This window comes from Lynx rufus, unplaced genomic scaffold, assembly GCF_022079265.1.
Source record: "Lynx rufus isolate CCGP_SWC_20201006 ecotype Redwood Valley unplaced genomic scaffold, mLynRuf1.p SCAF_1, whole genome shotgun sequence".
In the NCBI taxonomy this organism is placed as follows: Eukaryota; Metazoa; Chordata; class Mammalia; order Carnivora; family Felidae; genus Lynx; species Lynx rufus.
This window is the reverse complement of record NW_025814823.1, coordinates 61,472,083-61,485,527: the sequence shown is the minus strand read 5'-3', so window position 1 is coordinate 61,485,527 and position 13,445 is coordinate 61,472,083.

Below are 13,445 nucleotides of genomic sequence, written 5' to 3'. Positions count from 1 at the left end.
ATTCCCAATCCAATATTTTTCTTTCCTTCTTTTTAGCTTCATTATTCTTTCATAATTTTATCTTCTATATTACTTATTTATTCCTCTGCTTCCTCCATCCTGTGTCATTACATCCTGTTGGTTTCAAATCTCAGTTATTACATTTTTCATTTTGGCCTGCCTAGTTTTTAGTTCTTTGATCTCTGTGGTAAGGGAGTCCCTGGTGTCTTCTATGCTTTCCTCAAGCCCATCTAGTATCCTTACAATTGTTGTTTTAAATTCTTAATCAGGCATATCAATTATAACTGTTTCAATTAGATCCCTGGCCACGACCTTGTCTTGCTCTTTCTTTTGGGATGAATTCCTCCTTCTTGGCATTAGGTCTAGGTCTCCATCTTCTTCTGTGTCTTAGGAAACCCTGTTATGTTTCTTGTTCCTGAGAGTAATGGCTTTATGAAGTAGAGAATATACAATGCCCAAAGCCTGGCATTCCAGAAAGTGTTTCTGGTGTATGCTGTATTCACTCTACTGCTGTGTTTTGGCTGCTCTTTCCCTCAGGTCAGTTCTCTGCAGAGTTTTTCCTTGCCTGCAGTGGGGAGTGTTTGGGCCTTGGCCAGAGTGTGGCAAGTTTTAACTACGTGTGCTCTGGTCTGTTTATTAAAAGAGACCTGATTCTATTTCCACTAGAGCTGAAGCTTTGCAGAACTCTATGGTCAGTAGATGTGGTGTGTGAGGGGAAAAGGAAGGGGTTTATACTTGTCTTCTAGGAAAGAAGTCTGCTGCTGTGGTTCTCAGGCACACTTGCTTGAGAAAAGCAACACCTGTGAAATGCAGGGAGTTGGGTCTTGGTGTAAGCAGTTTAGGCTGCCAGTGTTGGTGCTGTGCTGCTTACCAAAGTTAATTTATGCTGAAGGGCAGGGAAGGGAAAATGGCACCCGTAGGCTCTTTTGTCCCCAAAAGGGCAATGCCACCTCTCCCAGGTGCCCTCCAAGAAAGGGGAATCATCTTTTCAGTCCTATGGGATCCTCAGATAATGCTGTTTGTCTCCAGCGCTATCTGCTTTCCTTCTCCACAGCAGCACTGCAGTGTCCTCAGGGCTCCACATTGGCCATACCCTGGACCTCTAAAATTCCAGTCTTTGAGCCTCGCTGGTTGTAAAAACTCACAAAAATCACCCCCACTTGTTTTCCCAGGCAATGGCTTTGGGGAAGTATTTTCCTTGTGCTATTCCCTGTGTGCTCCTCTCTCTGTGCTTTCACCTCTCTCTGTGCCCAGGACTCCCTCCCCTCCACAGCACCCATGATCCATTTCTCCCCCCAAATCAGGTCTCCTCACCTCCTACCTTCCACAATGTGGCTTCTTTTCTGTTCTGTTAGTCCTCAGATAGATTTCTTGGGCATTCAGAATGATTTGATATTTATCTAGCTGTGTCTGAGAGACTAGGCAAGTGTATGGTCCTCCTACTACTCTGCCTTCTTAGCTCCTACTCAAGCATTATCTTAAAGTTTCAACCCCATGCCTCTTCCCCAGACCACTTTCTCTCTGATCTTCCAATATTTCCCTTCCAACAACCTCACCAATTATCCAAACCAATGACTCTTTATATATATTACTTAGAGATACTTCTCTTTTAACACACCAACAAAACATGGATAACGACAATACTACCCAAATCTCTGCCCATTGGAAACTTTTCTTTTCTCACCTCTCTTCTATCTTTTAGGGCCACACCTGAGTGGGACTCTAGGGTAGGAAGAGTCTATATTTTAGCTTGTACTCAAAAACTGAGTCCACAAAGGCTTAGTGTTCTTGGAGATTGGGTATACAAGGTTTCCCAGGGCATCTACCAAGATGTTTCCAGTCCTGATCTTAAGGTCCCACATTTTTCAAATCAGGAACATTTGCACAGAAGGCTACTTTTCATGCCTAAACATCTTTTGTTATTTACTTTTACATAGGCCTGCTTGTAACAAATTATCTCAGTTTTTGTCTGAAAATGACTTTAGTAGGCTTATTTGTCAAAGGATATTTTAACTAGATATAGACTTTTAGGTTGGCAGTTACTAACCTTCAACATTTTATACACAGACATTGATCTCTGTCTTCCTTCGTTTCTGTTAAAAGTTAACTACCAGTCTTATTTTGGTTTCTTTGAAGGTAATATAGGGTTTTTATACCTCCTCCAGTTGATTTTAAGATTTTCATTTTGTCATTCACCAGTTTTTACTTAATGGAACTAAGTATACTTTTATTTGAATTTATCCTGGATGGGGTCCTTAGATCTTTAGACTCTACTTTGAAGGCTATAGTTTAATAAATTATCAGTCATTAACATTTTAACTATTTCTTCTACCCTATTATCTTTTTCATAATTTATCTGGGATTTGAATTACAATTATGTTAGACCTTTCACCACATGCTATGTTCTCTTGTACTGATCTTAGTTTAGAAAGGATTTACTTTTGCTTCTGTCAGGCAGCTAGCAGATAACATCAATCTAATTAGGTATTGAGGTAATTCAAAGTTGGAACATTTATGGTTAATCACTGTCCCTTTGGTTTATTCTTAAGATCTTTTGTGTCCCACTTGAAAGTAATGGCTTCCAATTTTTCCCTCCATCCAATGAGTCTGTTAAAAGTTCTGCGTAGGCTCTCTTAGGCACCATATTTTTAAATCTGCATATACCCCAAGATTTAAGGGCCGGAATTTCTGGCTTCTTTTCTTTCCTTAATAATGCCTTGTAATGCAATTCCTTACTGCCTTGGCACCTTCCCAAAACATTTAAATAAATATTTAAAAGTGTTTTGCTCAGATTTTCAAGGGGAAGCACAGGTCAGAAACAACCTAATCTGCCATTATAGGAAAAAGACTATTGACAGTATAGTGCAATATTTAGAAAATGGGGCTTGGCAGCTAGGCATACTAAGATTGATTCCTGGTTCTCACTTCTAGAAGCAGCTATAACATTGTGTTTAAGAGAACAAGTACTAAAGCCAGACTGTCTAGGATTGAATACTAAATCTCTAAGTTGTATGACCTTGGACAAGTTTCTTAATATATATCTGCCACATAGTTTCACATATAAAATGTGAATGATTCTAGTTTCTACCTATATCATTGCTGTGAAGATTAACATGTTTAAGCAATTATATCACTGACTAGTACAAATTAAACACTCAGTAAATGGTAGATTATTATTTCTCCATGTTCTCATTGGCAAAATGAAGATATGACTGACTAATAGGGCTGCTTCAGGAAATAAAGGCCTTAATTTAAAATTTCATTTTCCTAGTGCATAGAACCTAGTAAATACTATTATATATTAGTATGTAAAAAGTAAATGAATGAGTAGTAAATAGTAAATAAATGAATTGAGAAGTGGTTTTCCCTTTTGTATCCTTCACCTCCCTTCTGTTTTAGCAGATTGCCTTGTCAATTTCAGAGTTAAAAGGCTGATTGACTCAGATTTTTGTTTTTAAAATGATTATATGTCACCAAAATCAAATTAGAAACAGTAAGAAATTAAATGATCTTTCTATACACATTGGAAGGCTTTCTCTGAACACTGGAAGAGACTTTTCCATGATTACATGATTGATCAAACATGATCTAAGGAAGAAACTTGTGTGGCCCTAACTAATTTTATACTCTATTTACATATTTCACCCTTACCAGAGTTACTCTCCTAAATTTGCAGTTTTCATTCATGTCTTTAAACATGTAATTAAAAATATTATTATATCCATAAACAATATCTACTATTTTGCATATTTTAACTGTCATGTAAATATAATACTTTAACATTATGCCCCCACGTGTTGTTGGGTTCCTCATATAAGGACTTTGGAAGTCCTTTGGAACATGAAGTCCTAACAAGTATAAGCTGAACAGACTGAAAAAAACAACTCTTCTAGGATACATAAGAGAGGGGAGGATACAGGGCAAATCACTCCTCCCAAGATGGAAGAGGCAGGTGAATACAGAGAATAACAACTTACGGGCACAGAAACTCATGAGCAGAGACCATTTAGGGAACTGAGACCAAGGAGAAAACCTTGAACTGTAATTGACAAATTGCTGGAGACCCAGTGTGAGCAAAGCTGAGTTAAGAACTCCAGGTGGGAGCACCTGGGTGGCTCAGTTAATTAAGTGTCTGACTTCTGATATAGGCTCAGGTCATGATCCCACCATTTGTTTTTTTTTTTTTTCAACGTTTATTTATTTTTGGGACAGAGAGAGACAGAGCATGAACGGGGGAGGGGCAGAGAGAGAGGGAGACACAGAATCGGAAACAGGCTCCAGGCTCTGAGCCATCAGCCCAGAGCCTGATGCGGGGCTTGAACTCCCGGACCGCGAGATCGTGACCTGGCTGAAGTCGGACGCTTAACCGACTGCGCCACCCAGGCGCCCCATGATCCCACCATTTGTGAGATTGAGCCCCGGGTCGGTCTCTGCACTGACACTGTAGAGCCTATTTGAGATTCCCTCTCTCCCTCACTTTCTACCTGTCTGTCTGTCTCTCTCTCTCTCAAAATAAATAAATAAACAATAATAAAAAAAAGAACTCCAGGTGGATTCGGTCATGACTGGGAGTGGCAGGGGGGACAGTTACCCACATTATTGTTAGATTTACCTCTAGGAGTTTAACCAGGCCCATATAGTAATATCTGAGAAAATTCCCCTCATGCTTTCAGCAGGGAGGAGGGATAAAAGAACCATTTTCAAATATACCAGAGCACTATGTTCTTAAGGTCTATCCTTGGGAAAAACTAACTGGAGGCCCAACCTGTTCAGGTATTATCAGAGCCTAATTAACCTGAGCGAAGGGGAAAAACTCCAACTCACTGTAGCCATCCCATCCCACCTAAGGAGGGAGGAAAGGAAGAAATAAAAGAAAAAAGAAAAAAATCCAAAACCAACCAATCAAACAAAACTCCAGAGTAACATTTGTGAAGTTCACAGTACAGAGGCACAGGCTCACTAAAAGCCTGAGACCTAATCATAGGACTATAGCATGCTTCTCCTGCTCCCACATCTCCCTACCACATTACTAAAGGTCTATTTACAGCAGTTCTTTTTACCTATTACATCATGTTTCACTATCAAGAAAAAAAAAATTACATGGTGCACAAAAAGAAGCACATTTTGAAGACAAAGAGCAAGCATCAGAACCAGACATGGCAGAGTCATTGGAATTATGACACTGGGAATTCAAACCAACTATGACTAATATGCTAAGGCTCTAGTGAATAAAGTAGGCAGCATGCAAGAACAGACAGATAACATAAGCAAACAGGTGGAAACCCTAAGAAAAAGACAAAAATAAATGCTAGAGATAAAAACCACTAAACAGAATTGAAGAATGCCTTTGATGAGCTTACCAATAGACTGGACACAGTTAAGGAAAGAATCTCTGAGCTTGAGGATATCTCAATAAAAACTTCCAAAACTAAAAAGGGAACAAATACTAAAAAGAAAAGAAGAAAAACAACAACAACAACCAGAACAGAGTACCCAAGGATTGTGGGACAACTATAAAACAAGCAATGTATGTGTAATGAAAATACCAGAAGAAAAAGAGAAAGAATATTTGAAACAGTAATGACTGAGAATTTCAACAAATTGTCAGATACATGATATTTATTTATTTCACCTATTAACTTTATGTGATTTATCCATGTGATTTATCCATGTATTCATAGATACATGTAGTTCTATATAATTTACTTTCACTGATATATTTCATTTTACAGATATACATAATTAATTTTCCTCTTGATGGTATTTGCTTCCAATTATTTGTTGTCTAATTCTGCAATAAATACTTCTTTTCAATATCATTGTGCATACATATGAGGGTTTCTCTAGGGCAGTACTAATGGAATTTTCTGTAATAATAAAATTTTCTCTATCAGTGTTGTCCAAAACAGTAGCCACTAGCCATATGTGGCCACTGAACACTTAAAATACAGCTAGTGTGACAGAATAACTGAATTTTTACTTTAGTTTATATAAATGTAAATTTAAACAGTCATATATAGCTAGTAACTATGATATTTGGAGGTTTTCTAACAAGTTCTGTTAGAGTAGGCAGTTCAGTTAGGTTCTAATAGGGAGCCTGGAGGCCAGCAAAGAGGAAGTCATGGTCAGTTATCTGGAAAGTCAGACGTCTGTCCTAGCAGTGTTCCAAAAAAAAGCACAAGGAGCCTGATCAAACCAGACAGACCCAAGATGGTAGGTGCCATGAGATGAAACCCCCCACCAAAGAAAGAAGAAAAAGCATGAAACCCTGCTTCCAAGAAATCCCATTTGGGTAATGATATTCCACCCTCTTGTTAACATGGTCAATAAAACTCAAACCCTTGAGCTAACCCACTCTCATGTCTCAAGAGTGTACTTTCACTTTAATAAACTTTCCAGTTGTGCTGCTCATCCACTCTATTTTTGTCTGTCCTTTCTCCTGACAAGACCAACATCCTCAGGTGACATCTTTGGAACAGGCTGTGTTGAGGCCTCAACAATATTAGTATACCAGAGAAGTACTACTCTATAAAAGTACTATGCTTCTAGAAGTGATACGACTATATCGTGGGTACATTCGTTTTCTCTCTCTCTCTCTCTTTTTTTTTTGTATATTCATATTCAACTTTATTATTTCATATGGTCTACAAAATGTTCAAACAAGTTTTCTTCAACACATATAAGAAAATCTGTTTTATTTTCATATATCTAACAACTCTAGGTATAGTCAGTAAAAATAATGACTTCATGATTGTTTACCTTTCTTTATTTTCCCTTTTTCGAGGGGAGAAAAGGTGCTGTCTCTTTGATTACTAGTGAAGTTAAGTATGTTTTAATTATTAGCTATTTAGTCCTTCTTTGGTTACATTGCAAAGCTCTTCTCCACCTATATTTTCGCCTTGTATTTCCACTATTTACTTATCTACATACAGTCAGAAAACCAAAAAAAAGTAGTTAATGTAGTTTAATTTATTAGAATTTTTGTGAGATTTTGCTTTCAAGGCCTTGTTTAGGAAATATTTTCCTAACTAAAAACCTACTTTATGTTTTCTTCTAAAATTTCTGTGGTATAATAATTTAATAGATAAATAAATAAGAAAGAGAAATCTACCTGTATTTTATTTATGTGACAGATATTTGTCCCAACACCATTTAATCCATTGTTGTTCCTCCTAATTTTGCAAAGACATCTTTCTTATAATTTCAAGTCATAAAATATTCATTTTTAATTTTTTTAATTTTAATTTAAGAGAGAGAGAGAGAGAGAGTCTTAAGCAGCCCCCACACTCAGCACAAGGCCTGACGTGGAGCTCAATCCCACAACCCCAGGATCATGACCCGAGCCAAAACCAAGAGTCAGACACTCACTGACTGAGCCACTCAGGAGCCCTCAAGTTATCAAATATTCACTGATTTGTTTCTGGTCCTCTGGTCTATTTTTCTCTTTTTCCACAAATACAACATATAAATTGCACTATTTTTATAATTCTTGGTGACTGGCAAGACAAATACCTTCCATCTTGTTCTTAAAAATTATTTTGACAAATAGTGTACACATTGTGGGGGTTCCTTTTTAACTATTTTATATATCCCTCAGTTTAGATAAATTTTTGGCCTAATATCTTTGTGCTACTAAACCCAGATTTGTCCATAAACAGAAGGCTAGAATTAGCCCCTAACCAATAATGCACTAGTACAGAAGTATGAGAGAACATCCACTGTATTATAATAGAACAACTTTGAACTAGTTTACTTTAGAGTTTTTGTATGGAACCAGTCTAAATCTATTATGGTACTTGGTCTGAATCATGGTCTTGCTTGGCTCCCTCCTTGTCTCTTACTAGTATCTTCTTGGCATGTGTTCTTTATAAAATCAATTGCACAAGCATACCTACTCTAGAATAAATTCTTCTGAAGAACCTAATTGAAAACAGCAGCTGTTAGCTCTTTGTTCTTCCATGTACTTACATTATGTTTATCTATTTTCTCACAAACAAATATGCACACACACAAACGTGAATTAGTGGGATTTTTAATGGAAAAATAATTGAATTTATTGATTGCTTTATTACATCTTTATAACCATGAATCTACATTTCTCCTTTTATTCAGTTCTATTATAATCATTCAATAAAAATTTACTTTTACATAAAGTAATGCACATCTTTTATTAGATTTATTCTTAGGTCTCTTATGCTTTTGTTGCCACTTCCAATTACATTTTGTTGGTGACTCATGAGGATTTCATTTGTGACCCTAATATTTAACAACATTACTAAATTTCCTTTATAATATTCTTTCCTTCCATCCTTCCTTCCTTCCTCCCTTCCTTCCTTCCTTCTTTCTTTTCTTCTTGTCTCCTCTCTTCTCTTATCTTCCCTTTCTATTTCTCTCTTTCTCTCTCTCTCTCTCACTCTACCTCTCTCATTTAACCCCTGGGGTTTGTTATTTTCTTCTTAGCTATGCATTTTAGACAATTTTTAAAAACATATTTTATCAACATATATAAGTTTTATTTTATTGTAGAATTTTCAGGATATCTACTTTTACCATGAGGTTAGAAACAAAATTAAGACATTTTTAGGTATGTGACTTCTCAAAAGAACAAAAACAACAGCAACAAAAAGCCTGAACAAAATGCAACCATTTTTCCCAATCTGTTAATATTATGTACTTGACACATCTCTGATTATTAAAATGTAAGTAAAAACCTATTTAATTTGATAACCTGAGGGAAAGGTAAAAGCTAGCATTGATTTTTCTTAATGTCTAAGTTATTCCAACCATGACTTCTTCTCAAAAATCTCCTGATAATTCAACTTTTAATTTTCCTCTTCTGTGCATTTGTCATAAAATACAATACTCTTTTTAAAAAGCCACCTTATATTTGGAATATTTCTGATTAGATAACACTACCCAAAGCCCCAAATCAGAGTTATAGCAAATACACTGCTAGCTGAAAGGCTAATTCTTGGTAAGAACAAAGTTACTTAGTATTGTATTACTTTAAAAAATTACATTTATTACTGACCATTAAGATAAAACTGACAACTATAATAAAGGGCTAATATAAGAGATGTACTGAGAATGGCACTCATATCTCTATCTGTATGTGTAATTCAATTCTAAAAATTGAATTGTAACCTTACACTAGCCTTTTCAAAAGCAGAAAATCATACATAAAACCTGACAATGTCCCTAAATCATAACATATTTTTATAGTGGTTTGAAAGTTAACCAAGTACTTTTACTTCAGTGATCTCATTTGACTTGATTCTCTGATTATCTTTGCGACGCAGACAAATGGAGACATTATTATCACTTGTAAAATGAGAGATCTGAACTTCAGAAATGTGGATTAAATCCACAGACCCTCTTATTTCTGTAAGAGAGGAAAATAATCTTGAAGTCACTGTCTGCCTTATATACAAAATAACAGACTACTCAAGGATGCTGTGCTTTCTGGCACATTCTGCAGGAGTTGGTCTAATGAAAAGATCATAACACAGTAACTCTAAGAATGCATGTTCTTTTTTTTTTAGCATAACTCTACAGCTAATCAATATGGTAAATGTACTATTACACAATTGATTTTCATTGAGTAGGCAAATCCTGGTTGAGAAATCATGTTGAAAGGTAGAATATTTTCTGTTATAATCAGGGTTAAATGTAATAACTAATATAATTGCATTTTTGGACTACTGTTGCTTTTGTTATGGATTTTATTAAATATTTTTTTCCACTAAGAATAATGGACACTTTAGTAATTTTATTTTATTATCATTATTTTTTAAAGTAGGCTCCACATGGGCTTGATATCACAACCCTGAGAATAAGTCTGAGAGTCAAATTGCTTAACCAACTGAGCCACCCAGGTGCCCCTGTGGTTATTTTAGATATAAGAAGCAACACTTACCAGTTTTATTTTTTAATTTTTTCCTTCCTTCCATCTTTGGCTCCTCTCTTTCTTATTTTTATTTAAAAAAAAAATCAAACCAGATGGCAATAAGTAAAAGGACTAAAATTAAAATATAAGAATATTATAATGTTGGTATTAAATTACTTGAAAAAATTCAGAGATTTGAAAAACTTATGTAATATATTGTTTACATTTTTATCTAAAATCATTAAAAGTTTCCACAAAGAAAAGGAAATGCCAGTGACTATATGATAATAAATAAAAAGTTTTTATTTTAAATAGCACTAACAAACTGTTTCCTAGCCTTTCTCCTATATGCATTTATTTCTCCATTCTGCTCTCAGTAACGTATAATATTTTCCATCACTAAATCCATTTCCCATTGTGGGGACCTAAGCAGCTCTGTTAATAAGGTGAACACGATGATATCATAATCCCTATGTCTCATACATCATTGTATATTAAGCCATAGCTTACAGTCATCCAAAATCGTGAATTAAATATCTGAAATCCAATTGATAAGTCAACCATGGGAAACAAAATAACTTTATCTTGTAGTGTTTGATGAGAATACGTAATGAAATACAGCCTGCAAACAGATTACAGTAAATATTTCTTTTTTTTCCCCTTTGTGCGTGCGTGGGGGTAAGGGCAGTGGGGAGTGGGGTGGCGGAGAGATAGAGACAGAGAAAGAGAGAGAGAGAGAAAATCCCAAGCAGGTTCCATGCCTAGTACTGAGCCCAAAACGGGGACTCCACCTCATGATCTTGAGATCATGACCTGAGCTGAAGTCAAGATTCAGATGCTCAACTGACTGAGCCCCCCTGGTGCCCCAATAATCTTATTTTTAGTGACATGAAAACATAAATAATAAGCTGCATACCATATTGGTAAAATGTATATAGATTTTTATTTATATTAATTATAAAGACACATTTGTATGTGTATCAAATATGTGTATGAGCACATAAATGAAAAATATGTTAGATCAGATCAGTATTAGTCAGATTTCACTTTATATATTTTTAAAAGTGAAATATTTAGTGGGAATATAATTTGGTAAAACTCAAGCTGTGAATAGGAACGCAAATACCTATTATATTATCTAACTATTTCACTTTTAGATAATTATACAAGATAAATAAAAGGGTATACATATAAGTACATGTACATGAATATTCCCAGCAGCTTTATTTATAATAGTCTCATACTGGAAATAACCCAAATTCAACCAATGAATGAATAAATATACTGTAGTACATCCACACAGTAGAATACTACTCATCAATAAAAATAATTGAACTATTAATATAGACAATCAACAAGGATGAATTTCAAATTAATTATGCCAAGTGGAAGAAGCAGAGGAAAAGAAAAGTAGGTACTGTATGATACTAAGAATATAAATTCTAAAAATTGCAGGGGCACCAGGGTGGCTCAGTCCATTGTGTCTGACTTTGGCTCTTGTCATGATCTCACGGTTCACGAGTTCAAGCCCCAGATCAGGCTCCCTTCTGTCACTGCAGAGCCTGCTTTGGATCCTCTACTGCCGCCCCCCTTCCCCGCCCCTTTCTCATTCATGCGCTCTCATTCTTTCTCTCTCTCTCAAAAACAAATAAAACATGTTCTAAAATTGCAAACTAATCTAAAGTGACAGCAGATCAGTTGTTGCTGGTGTTGATGCTAGAGGTGGAGTAGAGGGCTGAGAAGAGACACAAGGAAGACATGAGGGAGAGTTTCCAAAGGTCATGAGAAAACCACTATGGATGATGGATATATTCATTATTTGGATGTAGGTGATGGTTTCAATGTATTATACTTACATGAAAATTTATTGAGGTGTATATTCTAATATACAAATTATACATCAACATTTCAATAAAGTTATTAAAAAAATATTGAACCAGTCCTAAATGCCAACTCTTTCCATCTGCTTCTCAGAATTAATCCAAAAGCACTTATTCAAGAAAGACAAAACTTTATACAACTGGTCGTTGTGTACTCTTTTGTAGTCCCTTAAATTTTTCTGTTAAAATCTCTCTCAGTTATCTCACAGGTGTTTAAGGGGAAATCTGGTCAGCTACCCTACAAAACCCCAGTGGCTTTCCTTGACTATTTTTGCTTCACTTCACAAGGACAGCTGACCCTGCTGGGTGCCATGCATGCTGTTCTTGCATGGTACCGGGTCACCAGGTAAGAGAACTCCCTTTCCCCATCGACACATATGATACTGGCTATCTTAGGCAGAATTTGACTACAGGAAGGAAAAAACATTTCAACAGTTTCAAGCAGCAAATAATTTACTATCAAGGGATTAGATATTAGCGACATTATTAGAAGAACTAGATGGGTGGATTCTAGACTAACCCTTTGCAGGAAGGTAGGAATCAGGAAACTATCCCCGGCACTGGAACTCTTGATTTCAATTACAGGATGTCTAGGTATTAGCCATAGATCAGATAAACATTGTGCCACTGCAAAGACTTTCAACATCGGCAAAGCCAGTGACTGTACACTGGAAGGCTGTTGTAAAAATGCCTAATATCTTCATGCCTGCAAATGAGCAGGGGGATTAAAAAAAAAAAAAAGAAGAAAAAAAGGACAGCAAGATGGTCCTTGCCTCTTTCTGCCTTATGGAATTGTTTATATTTACACCTGACTCACTTGAATATCTCTAGATATTTCCCAGACTCTGGAAAATATAAACTAACCTATGTAGTATAGGAAACTATATCACAGTGGAAAGATTGTGGATGTGGATGCTGATTCCTCTACCTTCATTCACCATGTCCACTAAATTATCCATTTCTGCCAGCTATCAGTTAGAGTCTTGGTTTTACCTAAATGGGAGGTGTGCTATTAGGAATTGTTGAATTGTAGAAGTTGCACTAGGGGGAAAGATACTTATCTTCCACTTTGTTATTAATATTTTTTCCACAAGAATACCAAAGCAGTACTACTTGTGATGGTATGCCTTATGGGATTTTTTTTTTTTTTGTCTTACAGGATTTTTAATGAAGCAGTACTATTAAAATAATTTTACTTATATTTTACCCCCTTAATCCACAATATAAATATGAGTCTAAGAAGAGATGGATATAGAACTTAGAGAAATCCTTTTTAAAAATTTTTAAATCTTTATTTATTTTTGCAAGAGAGAGAGAGACAGAGCACAAGCAGGGGAGGGTCAGAGAGAGCAGGAGACACAGAATTTGAAGCAAGTTCCAGGCTCCCAGCTGTCGGCACAGAGCCCAACGTGGGGCTCAAACTCAAGAACTGAGAGATCACAACCTGAGCCGAAGTTGGGTGCTTAACCAACTGAGCCACCCAGGCACCCCTGGAACTTAGAGAAATCTTAATGAGAAACTCCATCTTGTACTCTGAGTTTTCCCTCAACAATTCAGGTTTTATCAGTGACTCATATTTCTCTCTTTAGCATATTTATCACATTTAATTCTTGGTTATGCTAGAAATGAATTGTCATCTTTCATAGAAATCAATCTTAAAGAGTTTGGCAGACCATGTG